The sequence below is a fragment of the Ischnura elegans genome, chromosome 10 (genome assembly GCF_921293095.1).
Source record: "Ischnura elegans chromosome 10, ioIscEleg1.1, whole genome shotgun sequence".
Taxonomy (NCBI): Eukaryota; Metazoa; Arthropoda; class Insecta; order Odonata; family Coenagrionidae; genus Ischnura; species Ischnura elegans.
In genome coordinates this window covers 20,468,809-20,488,497 of record NC_060255.1, presented here as the reverse complement: position 1 = coordinate 20,488,497, position 19,689 = coordinate 20,468,809, and the positions used below count along the sequence as shown (strand labels likewise).

The window sequence follows — 19,689 nt, the reverse complement described above, 5'->3', positions numbered from 1 at the left end:
TGAGCTTGAAAACTAATGCTACTCTCGGATAAAATCCAAAAAATCATAAATAAACCCCATTTTAAAATATACTCATCAATGCCAATGAAAAACACTCATTAATTTACAATCAGATACTCACTAGGTATTCACGAGGTCCGCATTACCCGCGAGAATACATTGTGTGATCAGCCAGCCTACTAATTAAGAATCTACACGTAAATGCTAAGAGCAGGCTGCATGGGGCCCTGCGTACAATCCTGCTGGGACAAATGCACATTTCAGTAATGGAGGGAAGAAAGGCCCACACATTCCCTGAGGATTAGATCCCGCGACAAAGGCATTTTTTTTAACGGGCGGGATTTTTAAAAAGCACTTAGGCACAACAGCAGCCGGGAATGCACCACTCACGAGAATCGTTCTCAAAAGCGGGAGGAAAAAAGCAGCGGACACATAACCCGTACAGAAGTAAACCATCAGACTGCTCGGCTTTATTCTCAACGTTTCCGTGGTGAGACGCGCCACTTCTCTTTTAGAAGATACGACGATGCAGAAACAAGACGAGCAGTCAGGAAAAAAAACTCAGCAGAAAAAAACTGCACTACTAGCTTGGGAAGACCCAGAATGTATCCCCTACGGCTAATGATCTGGGCCACGCAAATATCTGGTGGGATGGCTGTTAATTAGTTTGCATTTACCGGGGAGAAAAGATAAATTATCTAAAAAACTTAAGGAGAAGACGAATCATCAACGATGTACGAAGCAGGAAAGAAACAGTATAGAATAGCGCAGGCGAAGAGGGCTTTCTACAAAAAGAAGAATCTTCTTACAGCTGAAAATACCAGCATAGAAGTAAGGAAACAATTCATCAGATGCTACATATGGAGTATGTTTCTCTATGGAAGCGAGGCTTGGACGTTGACAGCAGCAGAGAAGTCAAGAGTGGAAGCATTCGAAATGTGGTGCTACCGAAGAATGATGAAGAAAAAATGGATTGACCGTGTAAGTAACGACGAAATGCTAAGGAGAGTGGGAGAAAAGAGAAGCCTCCTAAAAACCACAAGCACAAGACGAGACATCTTAACTGAACACATTTTGAGGCACGATGGCCTGATGAAGACAATCGTTGAAGGACAAGTGGAAGGGATGAATGGCAAGGGACGGCCCCGAATGTGTTACACAGGACAGGTTATAAAGGAAGTTAAAGAGAAGAGATGTATCTCTATGAATAGGAGAGCGGAATGGAGAGCTGTATCAAATTAATTTAACCCTTTCTAACCCAGAGCTGTTTCTGGGAGAAATCAAAGTTCAAGATTTTTCATTTTGAAAACTTGAAAATTTTACCCTCAATGATAATTATCCTGGCAGCTAAATAGTTCGTCATTGAAATTTACACTACAAAATAATATTTAGTTTAGATATCTCCTAAACAGAGCTGAAATTTTAAACATTTTTGATGTTGCTTAGAAGCAACATTGGGTTATAAATGGCTAAGGATTGTAGACAGAAGGTGATGATGACCTGGATATTTACAATGCCTCGGTGAGGATTGAAACCAAGAATACATCTTTAACTGATCAGCACATTTAGCTTTGAGATTCACCTTAGAAGAAGATAGCTTGGTTGAGTAACTGGTAGCATACCTGACCGGCAATCAAGAGATCCGGGTTCGAATCCCAGCTAAGACGAGCAGTCGCTCGGATAAAAAAACTGCAATAGATCCACGCCACTACTAGCTTAGAGAGGCACAGAATTTATACCCAACGGCTAATGAACTGAGCCACGTAAATACTAGGTGGTAATACACTACTTCACTACTTCACCAACTCTGCTGTTACTCGGGGATTTGTATCGAGGATCGCTTGATAGCCAAGCGACTGTCTACTATTAACGATCGCTTCGAGTTTCTCAGCCTCGCGCACGCCGGACCGCGCGAAAACATTTTTTGCGGAAGAGTTTTGTCGCCAGGACTACCTTCATCTCGAGCCAAGCGATGTAAATGTCTCTTTTGGCTGCGTGCCCGACTCCTCGTGGATTTGGGCCCCAGTCATTTACTAGCACCCTCTTTTGTCTTCGCCAACCCTCCCTCTTCTATTTGCTCCTTCCCGCGAAATCACGTTCAAGGCTTTCCGCATTTAGTGCTAGATGTTGCCACGGTGCTTAGTGACGGAAAATACCAAGGTTTATATAGACTGGGGTTTAACTCCCTCGATTCTAACTTAATATCTCATCATCGTCATCATCATAAGTTAACAATCTTAAGATTGGTTTGACGCAGCTCTCCATTCCTCTCTCCTATCCGCAAGCCTTGTCATAAGAACGTATTTCTCCTCTTATAAACTCTTATAGCCTGTCCTATGTGACTAACTCATTCGGGGCCGTCCCTTGCCCTTTTTTCCTTCCACCTGTCCTTCTTCTATTGTGTTCATGACTTAATATCTAATCTAAATTTATAGAGACAGTAGACTCTCTCTTTACAATATTAATCCGTTCCGAATGACCAATCATGAAGTGAACTCCATCGTAAGCTGCAATTAAATTGTCATTTCCTATTTCCGGACGAGAAATCAGTTTAAACATCATCTACACTTATTAATGTTTTTTTAAATACTTCAAGGAGTTATTAGTTCAAAACAAGTTTTTATACGATAATGAGTAGGTGCAAATGTTGATATGTTAAAAATATGTTTCGCGAAAAAAAACATAGCAGATGACGTATTGTGCGAGTGGAAACAAATTTGGTGAATATATGAAATTTTTTAAAAAGCGCACGTAAACTCAGCACAAATCGTACACCCAGTCCATCGCTAAGCCGAACCCATCGTAAAGCGAAGATCTATTATACCAGAGTATTTGCATTTTGATTACTATAGTCCTTTATCGTCGCTACGTTTATCAGACCTCTAGTCAGCATGACACTTGCCAGTGCCACAAATTGGACAATTTCTCCTCGTTCCTCAGATACAAATATATTTGACGAACGGGCAAGCGGTTTGCAAGAATGGAAAAGGAATAAAAAATAAGGAACAGGCATGAGGTGAATAAAATATATGGAACAGGTTAAGAAGAATGTGAAAATAGAAGAAATACGAAATCGTGAAAATATAAGAAGATAGGAGAACGGAGTGGAGAGCAGCGTCAAACCAATCTTAGAATTGTTGACAGTTGACGATGATATTTGCATTCTATATATTTTAGGTTTCTTAACTAAACTTAATTAAAATAAAAAAGCTAATTAAGATCACCGAACTCAAATGCGATGTGCACCATATTGTCGTTGAAACCCGAATGCCTGCTCATTAATTTTAAACATAGTTACTTTCATGGCAACAATGCAAACCGACCAATATAAAATACAAACACGATAAAAATAAAAATAAACCAAGCCATATAAAAATGTAATTGGTACGTCATATAATGTATATATTTTATATGAGGCATTGTGTTTCCACGTATTTGATTTGAATAGTTACAGTCGCGTCCAAGTACATCACTTCTAAGGTGGAAAACTAGGCCAGAATGCTACTCTTCGTCAAGAGAGCTATTCGGTAAAGCGACGCTGTTATGAAAATTGGTGAACGAATCCGAAGCGATGCTCGAAGAGGAAGGGGGAGAGAATTTAGTGGCGCAATACGCGAAGTGCCGCTCTGTTTCCGCTCCGGTCGTGATGGATCCCCAAAAAAAACAGGAAATCTTGCAACTCCTCCAAGATCGAAAGCGACCAATATCCCATTTAGACAGCGTTTTCAAAGCAAAGAACTATTTTCACATCTTCACTCTCCAATCCAAACTGTTTCCCATCCCATTATTCAAAGATGTATTCTGATTCGCCTAGGGAAATTTGTAGCTCTCTTCTAGTCGACAAGGAGCTTCATACTGTAAAAGACATTACAATCTCAACAACTTATACAGCACAAAATGCTGATATGTTACTATTATTATTTGTTCCAATATTCCCCACAGGAATAGTAAAATCATTCAATATTTTCTAACACTACTTCTTCCTTTTATCCGTAAATCTAGTCATATAAAACGAAAGCTAAAATTCTAAAAAAAAATACTCGTGATTATTTTACACTGTATATATACTGTAGATGATGTATTTGACGTGACTTCCCCTATTATAATCTATATTAATTTTAAAATAAAATTAAGAACCACCATGGCATAAATATTCACCCGGTTTGTTCCACATAAATTTATTTTGACGACAAGCGTAACATTTATTGTCGATGACGTCACCCGGTATATCAAATTTAGCGTTCACTAACACAAAATGGCAGCCTAGCAAAGGTTTCTCCCATCGATGACAAAAAGAATTATCGTACGGTGAACGCAAGATTGCAAAATAAAATGGGTAGGAATAAAGAAATCCTCCGGCGACGATGAATCGAATTATATCGCAGAATCGAAGGCAGACGGAGAAGGTCTTCTTCGCCGGCAAGGTCCGTAGGGGGCAGTCTGCCTACTTGTCCCACTTCGCCCCGATATACCGCTACTCCAAGCCGTTCGCCGAGATATGGAAGGAGGGGGGAAAGATTTGATGGAAGGGGGGGGGGGAGATATTGGAGGGGCAGGAGAAAATGGTAGGATGAAAGAAAGGCCGCCGGGATATATAGGGGAAGAGGATAAATCCCAAAATAAAAAAAAAAGAATTCCATTCACAATAACCAAGCGTGAAAAGGCCAACACGACAATTTAGATTCAAATTTTCCATCTAGGTCACCGGACATGATTAGCCTCTCTGAAAATTTCTGAAACAATGTTTTTTTTACCAATTGAAACATTTAATAACACTGGCAGTTTCACATCGATTAAAATTTTATTTTGTGTGCCATCGGTTTAACTCGTGCATCAAACATAGCATTTTACTCGAATAACAAAAACTTCTTTCCGTCTTAATTTGCGACAGAGGTTGCGGAACACAACGCCATTTTAAAGAAACCTTGAAAATGGCATTATGAGCCAAAATCTTGGTTGGTAGAAATTAAGAATTGCGGAAATAGACAAGAGCTTTTATTACGTTAAATATCAAAGGTTTCCACTGAATCACGCCGGAAACTGTATATTTTATCCGAAGTAAGAAATACGAGTTATCAGCTCGCTTAGAACCAGTTGGAATAAAAATGATTGGATTTAAAACAAATTTAGTTTCATAACGAACAAACAAATAGAAAAACTGCAGAATTTCGCCTCGATGAGGAAACGATTTGGTCTCTTACGAACCATAGCGGAGCTTCAAACACAAACGAGGATATCTCGATAGATATGAATTAATCGATTCTCCGAAGTTCACGCCGAGGAAGGACCCGAACGGGAAAATAAAATAAATTAGGGAGGAGAGAACGTTGTCGTGTCCTTGGCCCTCGGCGATCTTAGCGGTCACGGACCTCGGCGGCACCACAGATAACGCCCTCCGAGCCCCTCCCCCCTCTCTCCTCCCCACCCTAACTTAAAAGTCCCCCTGCTCGCGATACTGTCCAGGCTACCGCGATGGGAGTAGAGAGGGGACCCCTCCACACCCCAAACTAAACGCGGAAGGAGGGGAAGGGAAAGAATTGGCAACAAAGGACAGTGACAGACTATGATCGGGGATACTAATACACTACAGTGAGGAAGAATAATAGAATACGAAGATGATTCTCCAGTCGGCCACTAGGTGTGCTGTAACCAGGTATGGCAATGGAAACTAAACGATAGTCTAAACCAGTAAAATTTCAATAATTTCGTTCTCGGGATCGGAATGTAGAAACGAAACGGATTTAAACCCGGGGAACTAACCTCGGGGTCGAAACGAAATCGGAGTCAAAACTACTTCGGGTCGAAACTAAACTAAACATCTGAGACGAAACGAAGCGCAGATAATGTTTCGCACCTGAGGGACCACGTGCTTCACTTTCGAACGGTTTAGTTTCGACTCACACACCGAGTACGAATTAGAGGTTCGGCCTGCCGCCATTAGATGCATGGGGCACTCATATTTTTACCACTAACAGGAGTACGGTGAACACAAACTGGCCATTCGATTTTTAACCTCGATGTTTGTAATCTCTCCACACGTATGTCTAACGCGATGAGTCGAAACTATTCCCTCTCATCCCCTCCCACTCAACTTCTGGGATCGAAACTTAACTATGAGTCTCGGAGTTTCGATTAATATAGTTTCGCTCCTGGGAGTAAAGTTTCGTCGTGGGTCCAAACTAAAATCCTTGGTGATTTTAATTTCGTGCAGGAACGAAACTAAACCTAAGCCTCGTGTTTTCGTTTCCCTCCGGGTCGTAACGAAACGTTTTCGTTTCTTTTCATTAGCCATCCCTGGCTGTAACCCGTTGCGCATTAAAGAGAACTTACACTCGATGGAGAAAAGTTATTTCACGAAGTTTTAACCCTGGATAGCTGACACCAGTAGAATCGAAAATTGCGAATTATGTTTTGGGTCGAAAAGGCGCCATTATTTAACTACAGAGATTGTGAGCCTAGCGCCCCAATTGGCCGCGAGTTTGCCCTGTTGCTCTGGGCAACTTCGATTGCTTTTTCTCCCAAAGATCGCGATGCATGCAAGGTATCCAGCCACAGGGAAAACTCGCGCCCAATCGGAGCGCTTGATTCAAAGTTTCCGTATTTTAAAAATGGGGCATTTTCGACTAAAATATTATCAGTAATTTTGGTTCCTCCTGGCATCTGCAATCCAGGATTAAAATTTCGTGACGAAATTTTCCTCCAGCCTGTTCATTCCGCTCCTTTTGAAAAGAGTATTCTGTAGCAGTGTATGAGTGGAATTGTGTTATGTTATTATTCTTATTATATTACCGAGAGTATTCTACTGTGGCAACTGGGAGGAAATCAAAGAGAACAACGGATTATAGTCGGCTAGTTAGAGCAGACAACGCCATATTTTTCACCGTACTTCCTCTTTTTCCATCAAAATTTACGAAACCTGTATCCCCACAACACAATGAAGGGAAATCGAGTACCAATTCAACTCCCCTCGCCATCAAAAACTGGAGTGGAATTTAAAATTGATTATCTCCCACAAGAAAAGCCATGCCCACAACGGTCAGCTTCATGACCACTTTCACCCTTTCCTAAGACCTTGTTTCCTTACCTCTCCGGTAAGGCGAGAAAGGCAACACTCAAAACCCACACGCGGAGGCATTGTATCAAGTGGCCAAACTCTCGACGACCTTATTTCACCAAACTACTTTCGACCATGCCCAGACATTAGTCCCTCGTGGAGACGAAGCAACGGTGAGTACAGCCGACGAGGTTAATATTCTGGAAGCTGACACATGTCTTCAAAATGTACCCTTATGGCAACTCAACATTCCGACTAGGAAATTCAGAACGATCGAAAAATAGTTAATAATTGCGGTCACTGCTTCGAAATTTTCCGGGTCCCTCAAAATTTGGGATTACCAAGAATAACATAAATACGAAAGCGACAGTAGAGCATCATGAAAAATGTAATGAATTCCAGTTCTTAAAAAAAAGTGGTAAAACCCGCAGTGACATTTTCGCAGTTATTAAAAATGCAGAAAGGCTCGGAGAGTAACCCGTCCCAACAAGTTTATGAAATCTCATGACGGCTTCAGCCACAGTTTAGTAGATCGTTTTCATCATTCAAATCATCACTCGTTTCCCTTTTAGGCATCTAACTAATTTTATGCATCTGCATGGTTTTTATCCACTTCATAATTTTATATATTTTGCATCGTTTGTTGCATTGTTTCATAATTTTATAGCGTAGAACAATGCATGAGCGGTTAGAGCTCAAACCGCTTGCTGATATATGCATGTGCTACGGCCGTTTTTTCTCGGTGAATACGAAAACGTAGCATATTTAATGCTGTATGTTGGAGTATACTCACTCCTGTCAAACACCCTCGAGGTGACTCGCACTGCTTAAGTATATGTAGATAACCACTCATGGTTAAATTGAAGGTATTGCGTCATCTAAGCGACTTTCACCTCATGTTTGAATCCCCGAAGTACTCGAATACATTTTAAATAATAATTGCATGCTTTTTTATGACATTAAAAAATCATTGCATAGCTAAAAGAGGCTGCGAGTAGAACTATTCCCACAAAAACTGAAGCCATAATGTCTGTTACATATCGCGACGATGGTGTGTGAAGGCGGGTAAATTAAACAACGAAAAAATACCACCAGGCAACATCATGGTCGAAAAGCGAAAGGCCGTCCGCAGATTTAATTTGCTCAACGTGAAAATCGAGATAAAAAAAACAGAGAGGAAGTCCACCACTCGCAGATTTACGCGTAAATGTCAACGGCAAACGACCAAAGCAAGGAAACGACCAAAAATACATACATTAATTTCTGTTTCACTGCGGCGATTTATTTAAAACATCGATGCACACATTGGAATGAAGGATTTAACTTTCCCAATCTCCTCAATTTGAGGGAGTTCAATTCATTGATTCCCGAAGGAAGACAATTCCGCGGGAAGCGACAACAGAACTCCCGTAACAGTCGACCGGATTGATGCAATAATAAAAATCCCACTCCAAATTGTCACTTTTGGGGATGATCGGACGCATGTAAAAAATGGCTTTACGGGTTTATCGATCCTGTACGCGCGAGCACATTATGTCAAAATCAGTCGGGCGGAAAAAAATTAGATAAAGCGAAAGCCTGGCTAACGCCGAGAACGTTTTTATCGATTACCGGGATAAAATGCGTAGCGGCGCGCGGCGTTTCATGCACTGAAAATGAAATTAAAATTGCTTGTGCCACAGCCATTTTCAAAACATAATAAACACCAAGTGATTCAGTGATGAGATTTTGAATGTAACGCCACTTTTGTGGAAAATTTGTAGCACATTTATTTTGCATCACAGAATGTTGGTATATTTTAAAAATCGTAATTCTCAGGAGTAACTTTCGGGAAATGCAGAGTCAACGGAAACGTTGAAGTTGAACGATAATATATTTTAATTCGACCGGTATGGGCACATTGGTGATATCTATTTTTGATGCCAACGAAGGGACGAAACTGGTCGAAATCAAATCAATCATGGCGGAAAATTGGCTCATTGGACAATCGTCGAGGGAAAAGCAGATGGCAAGGATGGAAAAGGAAGACCTCGAATAAAATATATGGAACACGTAAAGAAGGATGTGAAAGAGAAAAAATACACAGTGTGAGAAGATTAGCTGATACTCTGATAGAAGGATTGAGTGGAGAGCTACGGCAAGCCAGTCTTTAAGATTGTTGACGCGTAATGATAAAGAATCCATTAAAATGCATTTTAAACCAAGATAAAAACTACAAATTGTAATTTCCACACTCAAATGTAAAACTCCACTGCCAACCATGGTTTCGACATGGTTTCAACCATTTCGAATTTTCAAGGTTTCGCTTTTACCTTGAAAATAACATAGAATATCAAAACCGTGGTCGGCAGTGGAGTTTTATATTAAAATTTGGAAAATAAGATTCTAAGTTTTTATCATGGATATATTGCATTTCCACCAAGTCAAGCCTGCAACGATTTTATAACGGCATTCTAAAATTAAGGTTGTCTAACGACATTCTCTCAGTATTCTCCCTCCGTGTCCCTTTCCGTAAAACACGGAACTCGTCTCTTTTCCATCTACCTATCAACAGTTTATCTATGACTCTTACCTAAGGGATCCCTTAACTACGGGCTACCTGTTACCTACAATTCCATCAAAGCTCCTTCCGTTGATATAACATCATCAATTCCATAATTTACAACCGCCATTAGGAAACTTCCTCTTCAGATCCCTCTTTTCTTTCTCCACCCTTCCTAAATTTCAAATGGGCGGATGAGGCGTTCATACAAGTGATTTATTACGTTATATTGGTGCGAAGGCTTCCGCGGTGCGGTGGTAATGTAGACTGCATTTTCCGGGTTCCACCGCGTCGTGGTTGTGTTGGAGACAACAGTTCGACCTGAAGACGCCTGCTAGAATGCAGGAGAAAATGTCCGGAAAATGCAGTCTACATTATTGCGCTATATCTTAGTGCACTTAATTCGTGTTTTTTGTTGCTGTTGTTTCTTATTTTACCATTTGATCACCAATTCAATGCAAAAGGTCTTATGCACTGTTTTTTAATGCAAATAAATTAAAAAAAGGACGGAATATTTTCTTCCCGTCCGCACAGCCACTTTCCAATTCCCACTGAATATAATTTGTTCCGCTTTTTTCCACAATTAACACTTTCCCACTTTTTACTCATCAGGACGGAGGGGCGCGCTTAAAATATAAATGAATGCTGGATGATCACAATCCCCGCTAGCCTCATGGCGTGACGCCACCGATACCATTTTGTCACGATTAATGCCTCCTTCAAATAACGATTGTTTCAGTAATCATTGGAACTATCGTGCATTCACACGACGATTGTTAAAACCTGTGCTGCCCTCTAGTGCTGACTTCTAAAGTGAACGAAAAATTGACGCTTAGCAAGGCTGTTGAGGAATGCAGGGTCAAGATACTGCTGTGTTCAACGAATAAATATTACTGTGTGTATTACGAAATGTATTACTGTGTGAATTTAACGAATAATTTTTCTTCCGCCCATTTCCTTACTTGCTTGGACAAATTCGTGAAAAAAATAGAGCGAAGGGTATCTTCACGAACTTTTCGTCTTTCTCTTGTCGCTTCCTCTTCCGGTCTCCCAGCGCCTAACCATCTTAAAGCGGCAACGTTCGGAACTACGTGAAGTATTTTCAGGATATGCATTCACGCCGCTAGTTCGGCCAACTATCGTCAGGACGATCGTTCGGACAATCGCAATCTGAACGAGGCATTATGCGTGACGCCACCGATACCTTTTTTTTGGCTCGACCGAGTCGAATATCGCAGGATTGAGCGTCGAATATATCCAACCCACCGTCTCGCACCCGCGAGGCTAAAGAATGTACCGTTTCAGCGTCTGTGGTTCGCGGATTCCCGAAATTCCTTCACGCGGTGAGGCAATGAATGGGCCTCTGCGCAGTGGCACTCGCCCCGTTCCCACTTTCCTCTCTTGCCCTTCCCATTTCTCCATTCTCGCGAGAGGGAGGGTGGGGGGGGGGGGCGGCGTGTGAATCACTATCGGGAGACTCACGTGGAAACCCCGGTGCTGCGGGACTAGAGTCAGCGGTGCTCGACTGGTAAACATGTGCATCCAACCTCGAGAGCACATGAGAGTCTATTTTCCTGCGACGCGCAGTATTATCCCGAGTTCCTATGAACCTCGAGTGCCTCTTATATGGCGTCGTACACAAAAGTGGAAGCATTTACACCTGCTGGAACGTTTTTTTTCGCGATCTATGACTTACTTGAAAGCAAGGATTGCAAGTGAAACGAAACGAACATGTTTCGTTTCGACCCGGGGCGGAACGAAAATACGAGGCCTGGGTTTAGTTTCATTCCCGCACGATATTAAAATCACCAAGGAGCTTAGTTTCCACCGGGACGAAACTTTACTCCCAGGAAAATTAATCTAAACCCCGCTGCTCGTAGTTAAGTTTCGATCCCAGAAGTTTAGTGGAGGGGTATAAGAAGGAACAGTTTCGTCCAATTACGTTTGACATACGTGTGGAGAGGTTCGAGCTTAAAATCGAATGGCCAGTTTGTGTTCACCGTTCTCTTGTTAGTGGTAAAAATATGAGTGGCCCATGCATCTAATACCACTCAATTATTTAAAAAAATCATAATGAATAGATTAAACCCTCGCCAACATTAATAATTAGCTCAAATATAAAGTTATCTCATGGAAAACAAGACACGGCGAAAAAATGACAAATTTAAGATACAGGAAAATGTTGACAAGGGCCTACATTCATGACTCTGAAAGTTTCACGAAGATATTATGCTCTACATCAAGTAATACATCAGGAAATCGGATTTTCCGAGCCGGAGTCTTGCGAAGCCACGATGGATCACGGGAGAAAGACACAAGGAATGGACTAAAGAATGGAAATATTTAGGACGCCCTCGTTTCCGCAGGCCATCAGGGATAGCAAAATGAATGAGGATATCGCGAATCGACGGGGATAAAACGATATATTTGCTACATATTATTCAAATGAAGACTTCAGACGTTAAAAATAGTAAAGGGAGATTACATTACCATTAAGTATCCACTACAATTTTAAGTTGGTTGTAAGGAGTTCACCAAATGGAATGCTGCTTACCTGTAAAGAGAGAGAAAATCATTTTAGACAGGAAAAAAAAACACTTTAAACTTTAAAATCTAAATTTAAGGCAAATCCAATGCATCATAGTTTTAAATGAATACAATTATGCACCTAAACTCATGATCCAAACAAGAGCGTGAAAAGAGGCAAATCATAGGAATGCGAAAGGCACTGCCCAAACGGCTGAGCCTGGAAAATAAATAATATATGCACTGAATTGTTGATCCTATAACCTTGTAAAATTCCACTTTTATTTAGTAAAAATATCAATCTTTGCTTTTTACAACTTGACCTATAATTTCCCACTACTTTCGATACACATTCTTATTTTCAAGACAAGTGGTACAGAACACAATGTTACTTGTTACGGCCTGGTGTATAACCAAGTGCCAATCTGTTTTGTACCACTAGTCTTGAACAGTGTATCCAAACTAGTCGACAATTATAGGTTAAGTTGAAGAACCCAGTGTTTGTTATATTTCCTAACTTAAAATAATATACCTCCGTTCCATTACGACGAGAATACATGCGTTTTTGTCACATATTGCCCGAGTCAAACGATCTTACAGAAGCAGAACAGTGGGCGGAATTTTCACTACCTCGAGGTCAACTGTCCGAGGGAAAGATGGACACTGGATTTTATTTCGTTTCGGTGGAGGAAATTGCCGTGAGAAACGGGAAGAAAATAAAATGGAGGTACTCCTTGAAGATGACGAAGCCGAGCGCACAAGTTGCCTTTCGCGAAGACGGCAGCCCCAATTTCCTCGGGCGGTTTAACACGCCCTGTCGGAACTCGAGAGAAGATCTTGGTAACGGGAAACAGACGAGGAAGAGGGAGGGGGTGGGGGTAGGGCTACAAAAGAAAGGAGAACAATGAAGAGAGGGGGTAGGCCACGCCATTTCCACTTTTAAACAATTACTAATGGGACTGAACGCATCGTAAAAAAATGAGTTTGTGCCCGACATTTCTAAAAACCAGCATTCCTCTGTGCACCACACAGCAATGCCAATAAGTAGAGGACCGAATCGTCGCAGTTACAGTAAACTCATTAGATATTAGCGAAAACTCAAGAGAAAACTAATACGAATTGCGCTTACATGGTTGTGAAATAGACTAATTGGAAATGTTATGTATATTCAAAAATTTGAAGTTTAAAAACCTGGTAAATTATAATAAAAGGTTCGAAGCAAAAGGTATTACGAATATGAAAATAATAGTTTTCCGCCGGGAGCTAATATATTGATAACTAGATTCGAAAGATATATCAATATTTCATTCAACAAGACATATTTATGTTTCACCACTTAAACCTCTTGATAGCAGTATGCTTGTTCAACTACACAGCCAATTTATATTTTAACGTGGAACAATGTGAAATAATTTCATGATCCTTCAAAATAAATAATGATTTTGCTCAATTTCCATTAGTGAAATTGTGAGACCTCAAATCACAAACCGACGCTAACTGGTGCAAGATCTTAACATACTAATAAGAACTACACTATTATTTATTACACAAACATTTTATACACATTTATTATACTAATTAAAACATATATACATTATCTATGCAGTGGCGACGAATTAAAACGCCGGTACCCAGTTAGGGTATTAACACAAAAGAGTTCTCACGGGACAAAATTCCTGTATGAACTCCCACAAGACCTTACACAGTGTAACGACACCTTAACATAGGATAAGAATCCGTTACCCCTTGTTCTATATCGACGGATGGATAATAACTATGGCTTCGGGGATGGTGCCGCGGCATGAGGACACAAAAGAAGAACTCGGTGCTGACGACCTCAAGTGAAACAAAACAGAGGGAAGAATACAAAGCCAACTCTCGCCCTAAAAAGCCACGTTCGTATTTACAAGTTGTGCAGCGCAGCTAGCGACCGGAATGCGCCCTGCTGCACTCCCGACAAGAGCTTTTGACTACCCAGTCGTGAGAACACCAAAGGAATGCGAGGCACAAGTGAAATGGGGATGCAAACTCAAGAGGAAATGTATGTACACAAGAGAGGACATGAAGACATTCAGTAACCAATAGCCAAGGCCAAAAATAAAACCTCAACTTTCTTCTAATTATGGGAAATAGAAACAGTAAAGAAATAATACAAATGAATAATTTTATTAAAATTCTTAAACCAGTATTCTAATAATTGCAGGAGGGGGTGTTGGAGTTAGGCCAACATTAAAACCTCAACTTTCTTCTAACAATGGGAAATAGAAATAGTAAAGAAAAAATACAAATAAATAATTTTATTAAAATCCTTAAACCAGTGTTCTAATAATTATGGGAGGGGATGTTGGGGTTAGGCCAACATTAAAACCTCAACTTTCTTCTAATTGAGGGAAAAAGAAACAGTAACGAAAAAATACAAATTAATAGGATTTATTAGAATCCTGATACCAGTGGCGTAACAATCTGGGTAGAGTATAAGGTGGATAAAACCCCCCTCCAGAACCATCTTAGAATTAGTATCGCCTGTCTATTATGATCGTTGAGCTTCATTTTAGTGAAAATAAACTAAAACGCTCGTAGGAAATTTTCTCTAACAAATATTACACGTAGCCGCCTTTCTAAAATATAATCATGCTGTAAAGCAAAATTTCCGGTGAAAGAATACCTGGTGATGTCTAGGCGAATAGGCTGAAAAAGTTTTTCTCCGGTTTAGAGCCTCCATTTTCTCCAATGTGTCGCAACTCGGCGCGTCGGAAAAAACGAATACTCTCACCCGGTTTTACACCCGAGAAGGCTTTATTCAGTCAAAGTTTCGGGAATCATTACCCGGTGATATGCGCTATTCAATCTAATCAATCCCCAAATGATATTTACTTTCCCTACATCGTGAATACGAATTTTAATGGAAATAAATTTCCAATCGATTCTAACAACATGAAAACCAACGCTAAATCGGCCATTCAGACCAATGACGCGACCTAGGTGTCTCCCTTTTCAATCTTGGCCCCATGCGCAGATGACGACTGCGCACTATTGCATCTATTTTATTCCGACGAGGAAATCACGAAACAATAGGCCTGCAGTCGCGACGAACGGTCATCCATTCCCGAAAAACAGCAACCCGGAGTCAAGTTCACAACAATGGAGACTGGGGCAATGGAAAGGAGACTTTCTAACGAGGTGCTTCCACCCCTCCACCCTTCCCCCCTTCCCCCGTACAACGGGAAGTTGATAAGTGGGCGCGCGCTGCGAATACCAGCTCGCGAATAGCGACAGTGCAGCAACGAATTGGGACTCAGTGAAAGGACAATTATACTCCATGAAACCCGACAAAATTACCATTCACCATGCCAACAACCAACCGGATTTTAACAGGACACATCGAACCCTTTGGACCGGACGTATGCGGCTTTTTCCCGGCGAAGTACTCGCTTAAAATTTAAGATTTTCATCTTGAGGTATTCCGGTCATATGCAATAAACCTATACCGATATTTTCATTTATCTTGAGAGTAAAAAGTTTTAATTCCAAGGAAGTAGAGTGGAGTAAAAGGTTCAAATATGAGATACTCAGATTTGATTTTCCAGCATAAAATATTAAGCGGATTTTTCCGGACCAATAAAATTCTCCCTTTGTTTCATGTTCCTCTCCGCCCCCTGCGTAAGAACTTTCTCCTTAATATTCCCCGATTCTGCCTTTTAGATAATTGAAAGTTGCCAAAAATGAAATAAATCACATCCAAGTATGAAATTCTTAGGGTCAAGTCAAATCAAGGGTACCAGCTATCACGATATTATCTTTGAAGAAGTTTCCATGAAATGAATTAGGCCATGAATTACAAACACTTGGGTGCATGGAAAATAAAAACAAGTCAATTAAGGACTATTCTCCCAGCCGTATCTAAAATTGAATAAAATTCAAATTTGTCTCCCATTTGTAAGCTATGCATTACTTAATATTTTGGCAAATACTAGGGCGGCAACTGAGTATTTAACAAGTACTAAAACTGTTATTACACGTGTGTTTTTATTCTTTGAGAAAGAAAATCCACCGATCATCAATCTGCGGTTTACAGAAATTTACAATTTATAAATCTTGATGCAATATAGGAGAAAAGGATACAATCATTACAAGTAAACACAGTTTCCACCTCATTTCCTATTTCCCCCTTTCATAATTGTAAATTTAGACTATCCCAGAAAATGTTGCACATGCTCTCTCAAAGGAAAACTGACGGATAGCAGAAGTGATGAAAACAAAAAAGAAGTGTTGGAGGCGTTCACGCCACGCGGGAAAAATTTCGCCGCGTCAAACGGATCGACGGAAAGAGCAACGTGTTGGCGTGATTATTTTACGCGCGGGGTGAGGAATTCCAGCCCAAAACAGATTTTTAAAAAAATCACGTGATATCGGCTCCTTACACGTGAGTTTATTTTAATTTCTTTATTTTCGCAAAAACAAAAGAGGAACGAGGCTTGTCAATCTCCTGCATCGATCCACAAGACGGGTAAAATGGGGTCAGCCGCATGGCAGTACCTACGGGAGGGCTTGGGGTGTTACGCGGGCTTTGAAAAAAAAGGGAAGCATTTTAAACGACACGTGTGCTAAGGGCACCTTTGATTCCCCCCCACCTTACCTCATCTATGCCCCACCCAACCGACCACCCCCACCCTGTTGTACTCTATGCCCACCCTCCCTCTCCTACACCCCGCGTTGTCGAAGGCCGACAACGCCCCCTCCTTGACTACGACTCGTGGCTCCGTGACGCACGCGTGACGTCACACTCACGATCTGCCACCACGTGGAGCCCCATAGTTGAAAGTCTGCGTAAACTATGCGACAGAGACATCGGACGATAATTGTGAGACTAGGACAGTTCATCTTGATTATGTTATTGGATTTTCAAAAATTCCCTTACTATTATGTAAATGCTGCAACAATTTATCCGAAGTAGAGAAATCGGTCGCGCAGACTATTCATCACGGTGAAAAAGGGAAAAATTGGAAAAGAAGGGCCGATTTGCTTGATTAGTGTATTGGATTTTAAAATAGCCGTTACAACTTGGTATATATTGCAACGGTAGAGAAATCTGTTTTGGAAAACCTCTCCAATCAAACAGCTTCATACATGTCGCCGTTTATTCTCATGAATTCTTATGAACTAAAAAGTTAGATACTACTTTACTAAAGAATTGCGGTTATGTTATCGGAAGGACGTAAAGCACAAAAAAATACCATGTCGATCGAATTTTATAAATAATCGTTAATATAAATAATATTTAAAATAAATTCAAAGATTCATATCATAGCTTAGCTTACAATTTTGTCCAGCAGTTACATTTCTATAAAGTCTGGTTCGGCTGGTAACCAGCAGTTTTTCAAAAAGAATGTTTTTTCACCGTCCAATTTACAAGTAATAGTAGCAGCCGCACTCCTGACTAAGACTTCATAAATCTAGGTTTCTAGGCCAGGATTGATTGCGAAAGGACTGCTTAAAACCAACCATACACGAGCATATCGTAACTACATTTTTTTATCGTTGGATACCTACGCAATATTTTTTTCATTTCAACTCCGACGAGAACGCGTTGAACTCCAAGGTGAAGGTCACATATATGGACATATTAGCGGTTTATGCCTTCAGTTATTGCAGCAGGTAAATAGCCAATTCGCAGCTAATGCAATTCACCCTGAGGTAGTCACAGAAAGACAAGAACGAATCTGAGAGCAAATTTATAATCCTTTTTTCCGGCATTAGGTAGGTTAGCAATGGTCGTTAACAATAGAAAAGTATGAAATTTTACCGTGCCACGATTTCAATAGCGGAGATATGAAGCCTCCGAATATGAAAGCCGAATGTGAAAGAGATATGAAACCTCCGTAAAAATGAAGTTTCGCATTTTCCTCTTAAGTGCCCCACTCCTTACGGTCACTTCTGGTTTCTCCTTCAGCTGATTCATACAGAGCTGTGTCAGGGTTAATCTCGCTGAATTTCAATTCTCGTATATTTGTAAAATAAAATCTTCTGGAGGTTTTCAAGAGACTCCTTTTTAAAACATTTCATGCTGCCTCGGAGGCGAATACCGTACGGGTAAGTTACCTGTATCCAGGAAATGAGTTCAGTTTTCACATCATTCAGTTTCATCGAGGATTCCAACAGAAGGTAATTGTTGGAATCCTCGATGTAAAGGCCATTGCTAACTGGTCTGGGAAATGTGCATAGTGTATGTGGAAATAGAAACAAATTTCGTTTGGATACCAACTAGGGGAAGCGAGTAGGAGAAGAAACTGACTACCTGCTTAATCTCCAGGGTATTTAAACGAATAATATTTGGGAAGAAGTTACCAGAAGATGATATCCACAAATCCACAACGTTTCCACAAAATGCATTGCAACCGGTCGTGCAGTTAAAGCACCTGTAGAAAATTGCCATTAACATTTTAATTTATAGGCATTCAGCATCTTCGTCTCTTCATCCAAACTATCTCTCAGCTTCGTTTTTCTCTCTCTTACAATTGCGACATCTGAATGTTTCGATAGCCGTCACTCGCGTCTGCTTTCCGTCCGCCTCTTCCCCGCAATGGGCCGGACATCGACCTCTCTCTCCTTCCTCTTCCTCCGTCGTCTTCCTCCGCTCTCCTTATCTAACGGGACACGGCGATCGCTGCGAGGAATCAGTGGGGAGCGACAACCAACGGATATTCCCAACTGCGGACACGAGCCAGCTTATAAGCCTTGACCAACACCGGCCGCGGAAGGAAATATTTTTTTTAAGGAAAAAAATAGGATAGAACTCGGTAAAATCTGTGAGTAAATGTAGGCACAGAGTGTATATGGAATTAAAATAGGTAAATGCACAAAATCCATAAAACGATTTAAATTTTTCCTAGTGAATACAATTCAGGAATTTTTCTCGGGCTCCACACAAGGTTAATTCAGTCATAATGACCGAAGTTTCGGAAAACGACTTGTCTTCGATTATCAAGGCGTGTTACTGTCTGAGTATCTTTGTGAGTTTGGGTGACAATGATAATGACCAGCAACATTCCCTAAAAAAAGCCACCAGCAACGGCCACGTAACTTCGGGGAACAAACCAAATAATTACGCGGTGCAAACCCGAAAAAAACACCACCAACGGCCATAATGACATGCGAGAGCTTCAATTAATAAATACCTTAAAGCGAAGCAAGCTTCGAAATGCGCAAATATTTAATTCATTGAACTTGTGCCTATTAGAGGAAGAGTACCAGTAGACCTGCTTCCCACCTTTCAGCAATAGAAAATTCAAGTGGATAGACCACTTAGTTCTTTATCATAATGCTTACCTAAAACGTTTATTAGTTCGCAATCTACTCACTGACATCGCTCTTTTCCATTCGTATCCTTGGCGAGGCCAAATCATTCCCCGCCCAGATAAGGCATTCGCTTTCACCCCGTCGCTCTGTTAACGCATGCAGCAAACCGTTGGGAACGGGCACCTTATTTTAATTGCTTTGGCCTCCGCGACCAACTCGATCGTATTCCATTGAACTCTTCGACTGCAAAACACCGAAGTTGGCGCATCGC

General features: G+C 40.8%; 1 protein-coding gene across 3 annotated transcripts in view; it reads right to left on the bottom strand.

Moving 5' to 3' along the window:
* The window catches only part of LOC124166581 (ribosomal protein S6 kinase alpha-5), a 656,640-nt gene that overhangs the window by 87,771 nt on the left and 549,180 nt on the right, over window positions 1-19,689 (bottom strand). The window contains exon 1 of one of the 3 annotated variants that reach the window (XM_046544150.1): window positions 12,087-12,105. The exons of the other annotated variants lie outside the window; for them this stretch is intronic. The gene's annotated coding sequence lies outside the window, so the exon portion shown is untranslated. Of the gene's footprint in view, window positions 1-12,086; window positions 12,106-19,689 lie in introns of those variants that run through there. 3 annotated transcript variants of the gene reach the window in all.